Here is a 14,128-nt window from a genome sequence, read left to right on the forward strand (position 1 = left end):
TAACAAGATTTCTTTGTTGTGGACATTTTGGTGATGTTTGCTCTTGTTCATGTTGTGCCTCCATTGAAGCCCTTTGTATCGGGAATTTTATTGATGTCCATTCTTCATGAAAATGTAAAATTAAAAGTTTTCTCAGCCATCGCTACAAACAATGAAGTGTAAGTAACAGATTAAAAATGCAATTTTTGGGTGGATTACACATTGAAATGTACATACCATATTTTGTGAATGTATTAGCAGTGGTTTGGCTGTTATTGTTACCAACTTTTTAAAAAAAAATTGCGTTTTAAAAGCATGAAGTTGAAGTTATCCAGAAAAATTCATAAGATTCAGCTGATTCGCTCTCAACTTACAATGTCCGCAGCATTTTTTAACATAGACACACAGAAACCCGAATATACATCTTTCTAAAAACATCCAAGATATGTTCTAGGTATATCAAAACATGTTGACCCTTGATTTTTTTTATGAAATGATATATTCTCCGTATATGAAGAACGGAGAATGTAAAACAACAGTATAAGGGAGTGTTCGTTTAAGCAACACTGATGTCAACACTGTTTTATTTAAAGTCTTTGAAAACAAATATATGCATCTCAAAACAAAGATTTATAATCAGCAGAAGGTAGATGTTATGTGGATTGAAAAATATCTTTAAAATTAGCAGCCATTAGCATAAGGCATAACTTACAAAACTAAATTTCAAGTTGATTCATCAGATGCAGGAAAAGAGTACATAATGTATATAACAAGAATGCTCCACAAGGGGAAAAGTCAGCAGTCTCTAAGATCTCTAAGAGATCTGTTCTGGGACCACTACTTTTTCTAATGATTCTGGAACAGTTAATAAAAAGGACGAAGAAGCAAAAACAAATCTAAAAGACCTGGGCAGTCTTCACTACTGGACAATCATTTGTGAAATGCAGTGTAATGAATGTACTGTAGGAAAAGTATGAAGTTCTACATACAGGAACATGAATTACAAATACATTTATGGGTTTAGTTATTTATGTCGTTATTGTTTAGGCAAAATGTAGAAGTAATTACAGGGGCCAAAAAGTGATATTATTATAAAATCTATTAAAAATAAACTCAGACTATATAATACTCTACTGAGACTGCATGTTTAGTATTGTGTGCAGTACTGGTCACACAAGAAGAAGAAGACATTGCATTTATAAAGTACTTTTTAAAGCACTCAAAGAACTTTATATAGATAGGGGAAACCACTTCAACCCCCACAAATGTGCAGCATCCACCTGGATGACTTGACAGTAGCCTTTTTGCGCCAGTATGCTCATCACACATTAGTTATTTGGTAGTGAAGAGGTCAGAGAGATTGTTAGCCATATAGAGACATGGAATTATTAAGAGACCAGAATGACCAGGCCGTGATGGGCAATTTATCCAGGATGGGAAACACCTTCCTGTTTACGAAAGTTGCCTGGAGATGTTTTATGACCACAGGAAATCAGGACCTTGGTTTCACATCTAATCTGAAGGACCATTTTTGCAGCACAGTGTCCCTGGCATTACTCTGAGGATATTGGGATCCACACAAAGACCACATCCCCTGCTGGCTTCACAAACACCTGTTCTAGCAGAAACCCAAGCTTCTCCTAAATGGTCTTCCATCCAAGTTCTGGCCAGGCCCCAACATGCTTAGCTTCAGGTGGAATTCCTGAACCACTACAAAAGGTACTACAAGCTGTAATGAGAAGAACTAACAATAACATATTTTTTCTAAGGGGGGATGTCCTACCCTTATTGGTTAAGTGAATCAAATCTTGCTAGCCTTGAAAAGAGGAAAAAAGGCTTCTTTAGGACAAAGTGGGCATTGCCCATTCTTCTAGACTATGGTGACACACCAGGCCTGCAAGGCAGGAGATTTAGCAGAGATCCAGCAGCACCTTCCCCCATCTATGTTCTAAGCTAAGTGATTGTACCAGCTTGTACCAGACTTCATCTGATAACAAAGGCGCAAATCAGATTTGTACTAACATCTCACCAGAGGCCCATCTTTTTGAGTCAAAAGGCACAAAATGAACTCAACAAAGAACAAAGGGCTATAATTCAAGGAATAACAACTCTGATGCACAGAAGAACTTGCCTATTAGAACATCCTGATTTTGTAACTGGAAGTCACTTTAACCCAATCAGGAGAAGTTAAACATTCCCCTAAAACTAGTTACCCTCATAAACATCCTGAACATTCCCAGGGGGAATGGTGGGGACACTCTCACCAGACTCCCTGGAGACTCCTTTGGGGTACGCTCTCTAAGGCAGTATGCCCCAGGAAAAAAAACTGCGCTCTCACTCTGCAAAATAACCTTCTGAAACTTTTCTTTGATACTAAAAGGTGTTTGGGGAGCAGAAAATGACAACATTTTTCTCTTTGTGGATAAGAAATTGACATTTATTATGTGGCCATTGTTATTTGTCTATTTATGCCTCTTATATCATCATGATAATAATCCTCTTCTTGGGCCTCATTATGGGATCGATTTTCTTATTTGGGTCATCAGATTAAATTACTGATCTATTACTTAAACTACACTTTATCTTATCTTATCCAGAACAATTTAACCCACCTACCATAACACAATTGGAAAAGGATGCCCTGTTTGAATTAAAATTGGGAAAATTCACATTTACTTTGCAGGTATTTTGCAAACTTTATTCGACTGGCATTTACTGTATTAATGTTGTCCTCAATTCATTAATCCTGGTAACCTTTCTAGATGCCTTCATATTTTTGAGTGATGACTTAAATTACATCTTCTGCTTTCTTTGCACTCTAGATGGATAGGCAAGGGGTGTCAGATCTCATAGTGTTGTTTGTTTGATTAATTTGTAGCTTACTTATTGTCATGCAGTCTATAAAATTATTAAGAACTTAATTAAGAAGCAATTTTTGTATCATTTTTTTAAAGAGTGCATTGTTTTATTTATTTTATGTAATGCCTAATGCCTAATCTCTAATCATGGATTCACTCATTGTGTCTGCAATACAAATGAAATAATATTGCTACCAGGTGAGAGAGTCATGCTCAAAATTCTTCAGAGAAAACAGGATTTAAATTACCATCTTGCAGTAAGGAGAAAGTGTGTCAATAATATATTTTGATCCAAAACAAATAACTAGAACACAATAGACAGATATAATTCAGAGTTATATTAAAATTATTGACCTACATTTACATTACCTTCTGTCATTCAGAAATGCTAAATATGTTTAAGGAGCATTAATAATGCATTGCTGTCTGCACAATGCATTTATCTATATGCAGTATGTAAATGAGGGGTACCTCAGAATCATGGCAGTGATCCTCATTTGCATATTAGAATTCTGTGGTAGACATGGTATCTCATGTACACTTTCATACTACAGCAACTTTGCAGAATTTCAAAAAGCTATTGGAGATCAATGTAAAGCATCTATCAATCCTTTTTTTGTTCCTTATATAATCTTTTTAATTAAATTATATGTTTCTGGGAAGATTGAGCTAGAAGCAATCATCACAAAGGAAAAGGAAGGGCAATCCCTCTACATGGGATTCTCACTTTTACTCATACTATTTAAAATAATTTGAATGATAGGAAATGGGAATACCCAGAGAAAACTAATACAATTATTTTAAATGCATACCTTACCTTTCGTCCAACATATTCCAACCAGCTCCAAACCCTCAGAGTCTTGCATCCACTTTATTTTATTAAAGGAAGCTTTTCTAAAGATCATTTTAACATGAGCAAAATCTCAGATATTTAGACTATACTACCTTGTTGTATTAAATAACTATTACAAGTTTATATCATAAAACATAAGGTTAAGGTTTAGTGGCCACTGTAAATTGCTGATATTTATGTATGCGTCCTTCTTGGCATCTGAAACTGACTGCAAGAATTATACTGCTGAAGTTAGGACAATAAAAACAAAGTAAATGTTGTTAAAGAAAAATCTGTTATGTACATGTAATTTGTTTTTTCTTTTGTTTGTTTTTGAGCAATTATGTGTTTTATTTTTACATGTCTATTATAGTGTATTATCTCTTTGAATTTACTTACCTTCCATATTTGGGCGGCACAGTGGTAGTGCTGCTGCCTCGCAGCAAGGAGACCTGGGTACCTTCGGTCCTCCCTGCGTGGAGTTTGTATGGTGTCTGCGTGGGTTTCCTCCGGGTACTCCGATTTCCTCCAACAGTCCAAAGACATGCAGGTTAGGCGCATTGGCGATCCTAAATTGTCCCTAATGTGTGTTTGGTATGTGGGTGTGCCCTGCAGTGGGCTGGCACCCATGCTCAGGATTTGTTCCTGCCTTGCGCCCTGTGTTGGCTGGGATTGGCTCCAGCAGATCTCTGTGACCCTGTGTTAGGATATATCGGGTTGGACAATGACTGACTGACCTTCCATATTCTTTACGGGTGGTGCTCTAAGAGGTGGGACCACCCTTATGTCACGAATTTTTGGCCCTCCCTCAGGCTATTTAAAATTGCTGAGAAGGCACGGCAGTGGGAACCATTCATTTAAGGAGTTTCTGTGAATATTGTTGTGTATTCATTTAACTTCCTGATTTGATTACTTTTCATTTCTCTTAAGGGATTCTGATTACAGGAATGTGATTAGGACATTGTTTTCTGGGGATTGCTTCTTAATGCAAGTCCTTCGTTCCTCTTTTCATTTTTTGAGTTTGTGTGCCTTATTTCTATTTTTTTAGTTAAAAAATCCTTGATTTAGATAGATTGTCTTTTTCTCTTTTTTTGTGCACAAGTTTGAGGTTAGTGGTTATCCTCCTCCTTGTGGAGCTTTTACTACCAGCTTCATCTTAAGCCAACAGGTAGCCTTAGGGGTCTCACAGAAGACAGATGAGCCTCTGCTGGACAATCTAGGTAGGATTCTGGATGGTTCCCTAGCTTGTTTTTAGAGGTTTCACACATTTTCCCTTAGAACAGGCATGTGCAACCTTGACAGGACTATGGGCCGGATTAGAGAGTAGAAAGAGTACTTCAGGATATATATGTATTTCTGAAATTCAAAAATGCAAGAAGGCCAAAAAAAAACCAACATATATTTATTAATATATTATTTAATAAAAACTCTTTATTAATGCGACGATTGAGATTGCATGGTGGACACAAGCTTATCAATATTAGGAGATATTGTGGACGTGGAAACTCGCAACGTGTTTTCTAGGTGCTCATCAGTAATTCGCGTCCTGGTTTTGGATTTTACGAAGTTCATCCTTGAAATAAGTTGCTCGCATTTATAGGTGCTGCCAAATAGAGTCATTCTTTTCTGAGCAAAAGCTGTCAACTTTGGAAACTTGTCACATGGGAAATAGTTTTTATAAAAGTCAAGTAATTCAATATCACTAAATTTTGATTTCAGGACAAGGTTCTCTTGTAGTTCAATTAATTCCATTTGCAATGAAAGTGGAGCTAGTTCGACATCAACATCAAATGGACAAGAAAAAATTTGCAAGTTTGCTTCTTGATTTTTAAAATCATGGAACCTAGTGTTGAATTATCCACTCAATGAATTTAATTCATTCGCAAACGATTCACAATCAAAATCTTTGTGGTTCGCAAGTGTGGGAAAATGATAAGTATTGCCTTCCTTTAATTGGCTTTCCCAGATTCGAAGCGTATTTTGAAATGATTTTATGTGTCCATAAAGCTCATGAATCATTTGTCCCTGAGTTTGTAATTTAGCATTAAGTTCATTTAGATGTGTTGTTGGGTCAACAAGAAATGCAAGATCACACAGCCAGGGTTTGTTTTCTAGCTCAGGAATAGGTTTTCCTTTCGTGTCCATGAAAAGAGATACCTCATTTCTCAAATCATAAAAACGTTTCAACATTTTTCCCTTGCTAAGCCAACACACTTCACAATAAGATGTAAAATCTTCATGGTCAGAAAGAACATCAGCCAGAAATTCTTGAAATTGGCGGTGATTTAGCTCCCTGGATTTAATGAAGTTTATACATGCAGTTATTATGCCCATCACATGTGCAAATTTAACTGATTTTGCACATAAGTTTTGCTGGTGTATAATGCAATGCAATACCGACAAATCTTCGGAATTGATTTTGTTACTTGATAATTCAGTTTTTATTTGGGCAACAACTCCGATGTTTGGTCCAATCATCGATGGAGCTCCATCGGTGGATATTCCACATAACTTTTCCCACTTTAAATCAAATACAGTAAAAACAGTTTTTACTTCCTGGAAAATGTCTTCACCCCTTGTTGTATTCTTCATTGGTTGGAGAGCAAGCAATTCTTCCGTACAATTGAAGCTAGCGTCAACTCCGCGAATAAATATAGCCAATTGAGCGTTATCGTTGGAGTCTGTACTCTCATCAAGAGCAATAGAAAATGCTTCAAATTTTGATGCAATATTTTTAATGCTTAATTTTATGTCACTGGCCATTTCGTTGATTCGTCAGGTTATTGTCAAACGAGAAAGACTTATCTTTTCCATTTAATGGCTTTTCTGTGGATACAGAACTTTCATGACTGCAGTAAGGCATTCCTTGACAAACTCGCCTTCAGAATATGGTTTTAAGTGCTTCACAATTTTTTTGCTAACAATAAAACTTGCACGAACAATATTGTCAGCTACATCAGTATGTTTGCGGAATAACATCTGTTGTGCCGATACACATTTTTTCAAATTTTGTATCTTATCTGTTCTTAGTTTACCTTTGTAACTGTTGTAATTAGCGTGTTTTGTATTGTAGTGTCTTTTTAAATTGTATTCCTTTAAAACTGAAATACTTTCCAAGCATATCAAACAAAGAGGTTTTTCTTTCTGCATTATAAAAAAATAATCATCAGTCCATTTCTCTTGAAATGTACGACTCTCAGTGTCCACTTTTCTCTTCTTTGTTGAAGTCATCTTAATTAGGGTTTGATCAAAAATTCACAACTATTTGAAAGTATTGAAATGTAGGCCGATATAGCGTGAAACTCGAAACAACATGCAGATAGGTACAGCACTAGCAAAAACCATGAAAAGACTGTGCTATGCTACGCACGACAGCAGAGCAGAGAGATGCAGCAGAGTCAACAACTACGTGACTACAAGCTCTTGCACACTTTAAACGTGCGACAGTTCCGGACGTGCCATAAAAGTGGGAGAAGCACAATATAAAGTACTTCAGAAAGCACTGGCTGCATCATACTATCATGAATAATCCAACAATACCACAAGAACAAACAGGCATCACCAAGAGGGTTAACGGGCCAGATTCAATGATATTTGGAAAAGTCGTCGCGGGCCGTATAAAATCAGTACGGCCCGCGGGCCGTAGGTTGCACAATGCTGCCTTAGAACAAACTTCAATAACTTAACAAATTTTATGCTGATGTGGAAGAAAGAATTGTCGACCCGTAAAATGGAAGGAGTCAGAGTCTCACACCAGAAGAAATGTTCATAAGCTTTCTTTTATTGTTGCATACCTAGACTGGAGTGTCAGTAGCATGCGCGCTGACAGGAAAGAGTTCAGCTCTTTTATATCAGCTGATTGTGTGCAAACTTTACAAGTTCGTATAAAGGCAGATTAATGCATGAGCCTTTTAGGGCTTAAAATAGACGGCGGGTACAGATGAGTTCATAGCTTAGCTTATTCGTAAAACAGGAAGAACAGTTTATAAAAATACATTTCTAGTAAAGGCAGCTTTCTGGTAAAGTCAGATTCTTTTGAACTGCTCACACAGGTCAGCATCAGTAATATATGTTAAAGGTCACATATACAGTTTCTGAAAACTGTCAAGTACACATTTTCTTATAATATAAAAAGGACAGTTATCTGTAAACTGAAAATTTCCATTCCACACTCGACCCTTTTGAGCAGAAAAAAGAATCGGGTAACTAAAGGGAAACATTCTCAGGATCATAGACGAGAGTGCGTTCTTCATGGAGGAGGAAAGCCTTTGCCATGGTGTTGGAAAAAAGACGGGAAACCAGATGCCTGACTAAAGGAACGATGCAGCACAAAGTGAATAGTAACAAAAGGAGACCTATCAAGAGGGAGATACAAACTGATTGAAAAAGATGGGCCCAGGGGCCGAACCATGACGCGAACCATTCATCTAGGGGAGTATCAATCCCAGAGTTCTGAGACAATTCTAGAGAAAGGGCAGTTAGGCCAGCCAGGGCACGCGTGATGGAGCCATCAGGAGCAGTATTGTTTGGGATATATGTGCAGCAGTTATCTCCGAACATAGCACAGACACCTCCTTTTTCGGCTAACAACATGTCCAAGGCTAGGCGATTTTGCCAGGTCATAAGTGAGGTTTTATCTAACTGCTCATGTATGCCTGCAATAGCTTCTTTAGTAAAATTTAGGAACCGCTGCTGATTATAGTATAAGTAATTTATCCAGTCCACATTTTTGTTTATTGTGATCAAGGGAAAAATTGACTCGAAACCGGCGGCAACCTGGTCACGGGCTTTGAATTTGCTAGGTACACCTCTGGGCACCCCAATGGAATCAATATATACACCAGGGCCATGTAATGAAAAATTGGCAAGGGATACGAGGGATCTACGGATCCTATGAGGATGGGGGGTAGGGGAGGGTTGTTGTCCATGTAAGGGAAGGAGACGGAAGGGCATAACTAGTTGGACAAGGGTGCAGGCACTGGTCCAGTCTGGTGGAAGGATATGTAGCAATTTGGACCTTCGGCACATCCACCAAACATCCGCACGTGCAGTGACTTGGGAGGTGAACCAGGTGATGGAGATATCGGCTGGCAGGGAGGAATTTGGGGTAGGGTCGATGGAAACATTATATGTGACTGAACAATAAGGAGGGGGAGGGGCACCCAGGGGAACGGCAGTCTTGTTAGAAGAGACGCGCAAAAAACAGGTATAATTACCAAGGTAGGGTCTGAACATTGGGGAAGTCATGGGGGGGACTGGGGGAAAAAGGGTGTGTAAAGTATTGCACTTAGTATGTATAGGAGAGGGCGTAGTGAATAAATAAAGAAGGCAGGGAAGGCCAGTAGGGTCAGAGAGGTTTGTTAAGGGAAATGGGGTAGTGCCGAGATGGGGGCGAGCGGTGGCACAAGCATAGCAATCAGACTGGTTTACCTGTCGGGCTGAATAGAGGATCCATTGCAACCAGCGGTTTTGGTCACCGTACCCAGTTTCTATGGAAAAGGTGGAATAAAGGGTAGTGATGTTCAAATAAGAAATGTGGGTTATGGGTTTATCTGTGTTAGTGGTGTTTGGAGGCGGGTTGTTAGAGGTGGTAGAGGCAGAGATGTTGGGAGAAATGTTAAGGGGGGGTCGGTAACTATCAGGTTAAATTTTCCTAGGGGGTCTTTTCCAGAGACGTAGGCTCCTAATATGTACGTACCAGTGTCATGTGGGGAAGGGTCCTTAAGTGTGATAATGAGAGGATTACATTCTCCGGAGTCACAAGCAGAGTTAGTATGTCCCTTAATGATGGAAAAGCGATTTTTTAGATCATGGGTCATAGCCTTATGGGGTACATAACCCCAATCATGGGGGCCTGTGTTAGAAAACACCAAACCCCAACGGCTACACCAATCTTCAGTATCTGTTGGACTTGAAACACAGACATACTTATCTGACCAAAACCAATCGGTTTGGCGACCGTCACCACAGTCCACAATATAGCAAAAGTCTACCCTCACAGTAGTAGTGATGCCGGTGGTGAGTGAAATGTTCGGATATTTATCGTTGTTAGCCAGTTTGGCCTGATAAAGGAGCCTATCACCTCCCGTCTGTCGTTGTCCCCCAGAAGGGACAATGAGGTACAGAGTAAAAATCATCTTCAGGTTCGCCATGGTTTACAATGAGACGCGTGGATCCAGGCAGGTAGTCCTTCAACCTTTACCGCGTGGGGAGTGGACAGCAGAACTTGGAATGGGCGTCTCCACCTTGGTTGATGCCAATGTTTCCTCCGAGTATCGCGGACCAGAATCCAGGTACCCAATGGAATAGGGGAATCTTTAACAGGCGGGCTGTCTCTCCAGGCCTGCTGCACTTGTTGATGAACCTCTTTTAGGGCGGTTCTAAGACCTGTAAGACTAGAAAGAAGATCATTGTCTACAGTATGCAAGTTCACATTTCCCACAACCATACCAATGGGCATGGGCCGACCGGTAAGAATTTCAAACGGCGAGAGTCCCAATTGTCGATGTGTCCGACCCCTTAATCCCATCAGAGCTAAGGGAAGGGCATCCGGCCAAGACAGATTAGTTTGTTCGCATATTTTGGCTAATTTTCATTTTAGGGTGCCGTTGCACCGTTCGACTATGCCTCCACTTTGTGGATGATATTTACAATAGTGGTGAACATTAATTTGGAGCCAGGTGGTCAATTCATTTATGACCGTATTAACGAAATGAGTCCCATTGTCAGTTTGTAATTTCTGTGGCATACCCCATCTTGGAATGATTTCTTTGACCAAAGCTTTTGCTACTGTTTTAGCATCGTTATGTTTTGAAGGGAAAGCCTCCACCCACCGGGAGAACACATCAACAATGACCAGACAGTATCGGTAGCCCCTTGATGGAGTTAACTCAATGAAATCCATTTGCAAATGTTCAAATGGCCCCATTGGGTTAGGGGTGACGGCGGGACTTACCTGAGTGCCTTTTCCTACATTGAATTTCTGACACAAGGCACATCGTTTACAAAACTGATCTGCAAAATTCGAGAACCCAGTTACTTCCCAGGTTTTTTCTATGTCCTGTATCATGGCGTCCCTTCCTGCATGATCCAGTCCATGAGCTATTTTAGCCATTCCTGGGAAAGAAGCTTTAGGGAGGAAAGGTTTGTTAGTTTGTTTGTGGGTCCAAACACCTTCTTGAAGAGACCCTGCTTTGCTCCATTGTCTTTTTTCTGCGTCAGTGGCGGCACTCTGCAAAGAAACAACCAAATTATCCATGTTCAGGTCCTGACTTTGCTGAAATATAGAAATCGGAGAGTTACTATGTGCGGTTTCTTTTGCATAATAGTCAGCCAATTCGTTCCCTTTACTGACAGGATCCTGTTTCCAAAGTGTGTGCCTGGCATTTTACAATAGCCAATTTTGAGGGTTTGGTTATGGCATCCAGCAATGCCTCAATCAATGCCTGATGTTGTATTGGTTTGCCAGTACTGGTCTTAAAACCCCTCAATTTCCAGAGGGCCCCATGATCATGGCACACCCCAAAAGCATATCGGGAATCTGTGTAAATAGTAATTTCCTTGTCTTCGGACAATTGGCAGGCTCGGGTTAATGCTATGAGTTCGGCTGCTTGTGCACTTAAATTTGATGGGAGTCGCTTTGCTTCCAGTAGGCGGTCCCCTTGGACCACCGCATAACTGGTGGATGGAGCTCCATTTTCCAGTCTTAGCGAACAGCCGTCCACAAAAAGTGTTTCACCTGAATTTAGGGGTGTTTCCTGTAAGTCTGAGCGTGGTTTACTTATACGAGTTATTTCTTCCTGGCAGTTGTGTGGTTCTCCATCCTCACCAGTGGGGAGTAACGTGGCAGGATTGAGAGTCGAACATCTTTCTATAGTCACGTTAGACAAGGTACATAACACGTTCTGATAATGTATTACTCTAGCGGCAGTTAAATGTGAGATTTTTGCCTGTATTAAAATGGAATGTACGGCATGTGGTACTTTTACTATCAGTGGACTCATGAGTACTATGTCGGTGCTGGCTAAAACGGCTTCAGTCGTTGCAGCCACTGCTCTTAGACAAGGGGGTAGGGCAGTTGCTACCGGGTCTAACTTTTTTGAGAAATAGGCTACTGGCCTTTGTTTATCCCCATGTAATTGTGTTAGGACTGCATTCATATATCCCCCCTTTTCGTCCACGAACAGAGTGAATGGACGAGAATAATCAGGCAATCCAAGAGCAGGGGCAGCAAGAAGAGACGCTTTTAAATCAGTGAAGGAGCGTTCAGCATCCGGAGTCCAGGTTACCCAGCCTGTCAAAGGCAGGTCAGGGGTATTGGCCAGTGTCTGGAGTGGCTGGGCCCTCTCTGAGAAATTTAAAATCCATTGTCGACAATACCCAAGAATGCCTAGGACAGACATGACTTGTTGTTTTGTGACGGGCCTAGAAAGATTTTGAATAGTGGTCACACGATCGGAGGAAAGAGCTCTCGTACCATTCGTTATTGTATGGCCCAAATACTTAACTGTCGTCCGAACTAATTGCAATTTTGCTTTAGAGACCTTATGTCCATTTTCTGCTAAAAACAAAAGTAATGCTCGTGTGTCTTGTTCACAGGAGACCTGTGTGTCGCTACATAACATAATATCATCTACATATTGAATGAGTGTGCTGCCCCCTTCTGGCCAGAAACCCTCTAAATTTTGTGCAAGTGCTTGTCCATACACACAGGGTGACTCAGTGTACCCTTGAGGCATGACAGTCCATGTCCACCGGCGGTTCTGCAAAGTGAAAGCAAACCAAAATTGAGAGTCGGGATGGACAGGAACAGAAAAGAAGGCATTGGCCAAGTCAATTACAGAGAAATATCGGGCAGAAGGGGGAATAGTGGAGAGAATGGTAGAGGGATTTGGAACAATGGGAGCCCGAGGAAAAATAGCAGCATTGACTTGACGCAGATCTTGGACAAAACGCCATGAACCGTCAGCCTTTTTTACAGGAAGAATAGGAGAATTCACAGGTGAGTAAGAAATAGGAATAATAGCACCCCGTTTTACGAGGTCGGCATGAACAGCAGAAATACCAGCTTCCGCCTCAGGAGAGAGCGGATATTGAGCGTGATGCGGGCGGAAGCAGGATTTTGGGTGGATCACCAGAGGCTCGCACTGGGCGATACGACCATAATCATTTTTTCCCTGAGCCCAAAGAGAATCCGGAATGTCAGACAACCACGGGAAAGGAGGGATACCAACATGTAATAGGGAGTGGGCAGGAGGGGGAGGAGTGCAGAATGAGCGGTTGACATAAACAGTGGTGTAGAGGAGTACTTTCAAGATACGATGGTCAGGTGTATCGTAGACATCAGGCTTTACTGGGAGCCAATCAGTGCGTTGGAGACACTGTTGCACCCATGGACCTATGGAAACCCAAGTAACCTCGCATGATTTTGCTAAGGAAATGTGAGGGACAGATCCACCTAAATAGTAGGGTTGTTGGGTGTGATCAAGTTGGACAGCCGCTGCGGCCATGGTGGAGGAAATAAACAGACACGGAACAAATAGGGATTCCTGGGGAGTAGCAGATCGTAAGAAGGATTCGACCCAGGGAATATCAACCTCAGAGGGAAAATACTGGGCTGTACAGTGAGCAATCTCGGGGACTTGGAGTAGGGGAAACACACAGGAGGGGAAGGAATGTACAGCCATGAGGAGCATGGAAGTGGGGGTGGGAAGAAGGGTCCAAGCTGCGAAGGAGGGGCGAGGACGGGTGGCCTGATAAAATAACTTTGGGGAAGAGCAGTGAAAACCATGTTCAGTCACAGACATGGAAAGAGATAATTTAGACATGAGGTCATGGCCTAGAAGGTTAACAGGACATAAGGGATTGAGGAGGAAACGGTGAGAGATGGAAGGGCCAGACAGATTAGATTGGACATGTAACGGGACAGAGACCTTAAGAACATGGGGTGGCCTGAGGCGGTGAGGACGGTGGTTGTATCGTTCGAGGCAGGGACCTTTACTGTAGAAAGAGTTGAACGTGTGGCACCAGTGTCCACTAGAAACATAGTCTCTTGTTGATTAATATGCAGGGGAAGAAAAGGATCAGTCTCAGAGTCTGGAGTCAAAAGAGGAGAAAGTAAAGCAGAACAGTAGGTCCCTGTGGATTCCTATGGCCATCCTTGATTCTCTGGAAAACCAGGAGTATAGTCCTCAGAAGGGAACATGGGGTTGAAAGTGGGGTGACCCGGTTGTAGGCGAGGGTTTCCTTTATTCGGACAGTCTCGTCTGAAATGTCCAGGTTCACCACAATTGTAACAACAGTAGGGACTAGAGGAGGATTGGTTTGGGCCTGAGGCTTGGGCAAATCCTCGGCCTCTTCCTCGTCCTCTTGTTCTTGGACCAAACCCATTTGGAGGACCTCCTCGTCCCCCAGTGTAATAATTCATTTGAGCTGCCAACAATTTAGCAGCAGTTTGGTC

Source organism: Erpetoichthys calabaricus, chromosome 1 (assembly GCF_900747795.2).
Source record: "Erpetoichthys calabaricus chromosome 1, fErpCal1.3, whole genome shotgun sequence".
Taxonomy (NCBI): domain Eukaryota; kingdom Metazoa; phylum Chordata; class Cladistia; order Polypteriformes; family Polypteridae; genus Erpetoichthys; species Erpetoichthys calabaricus.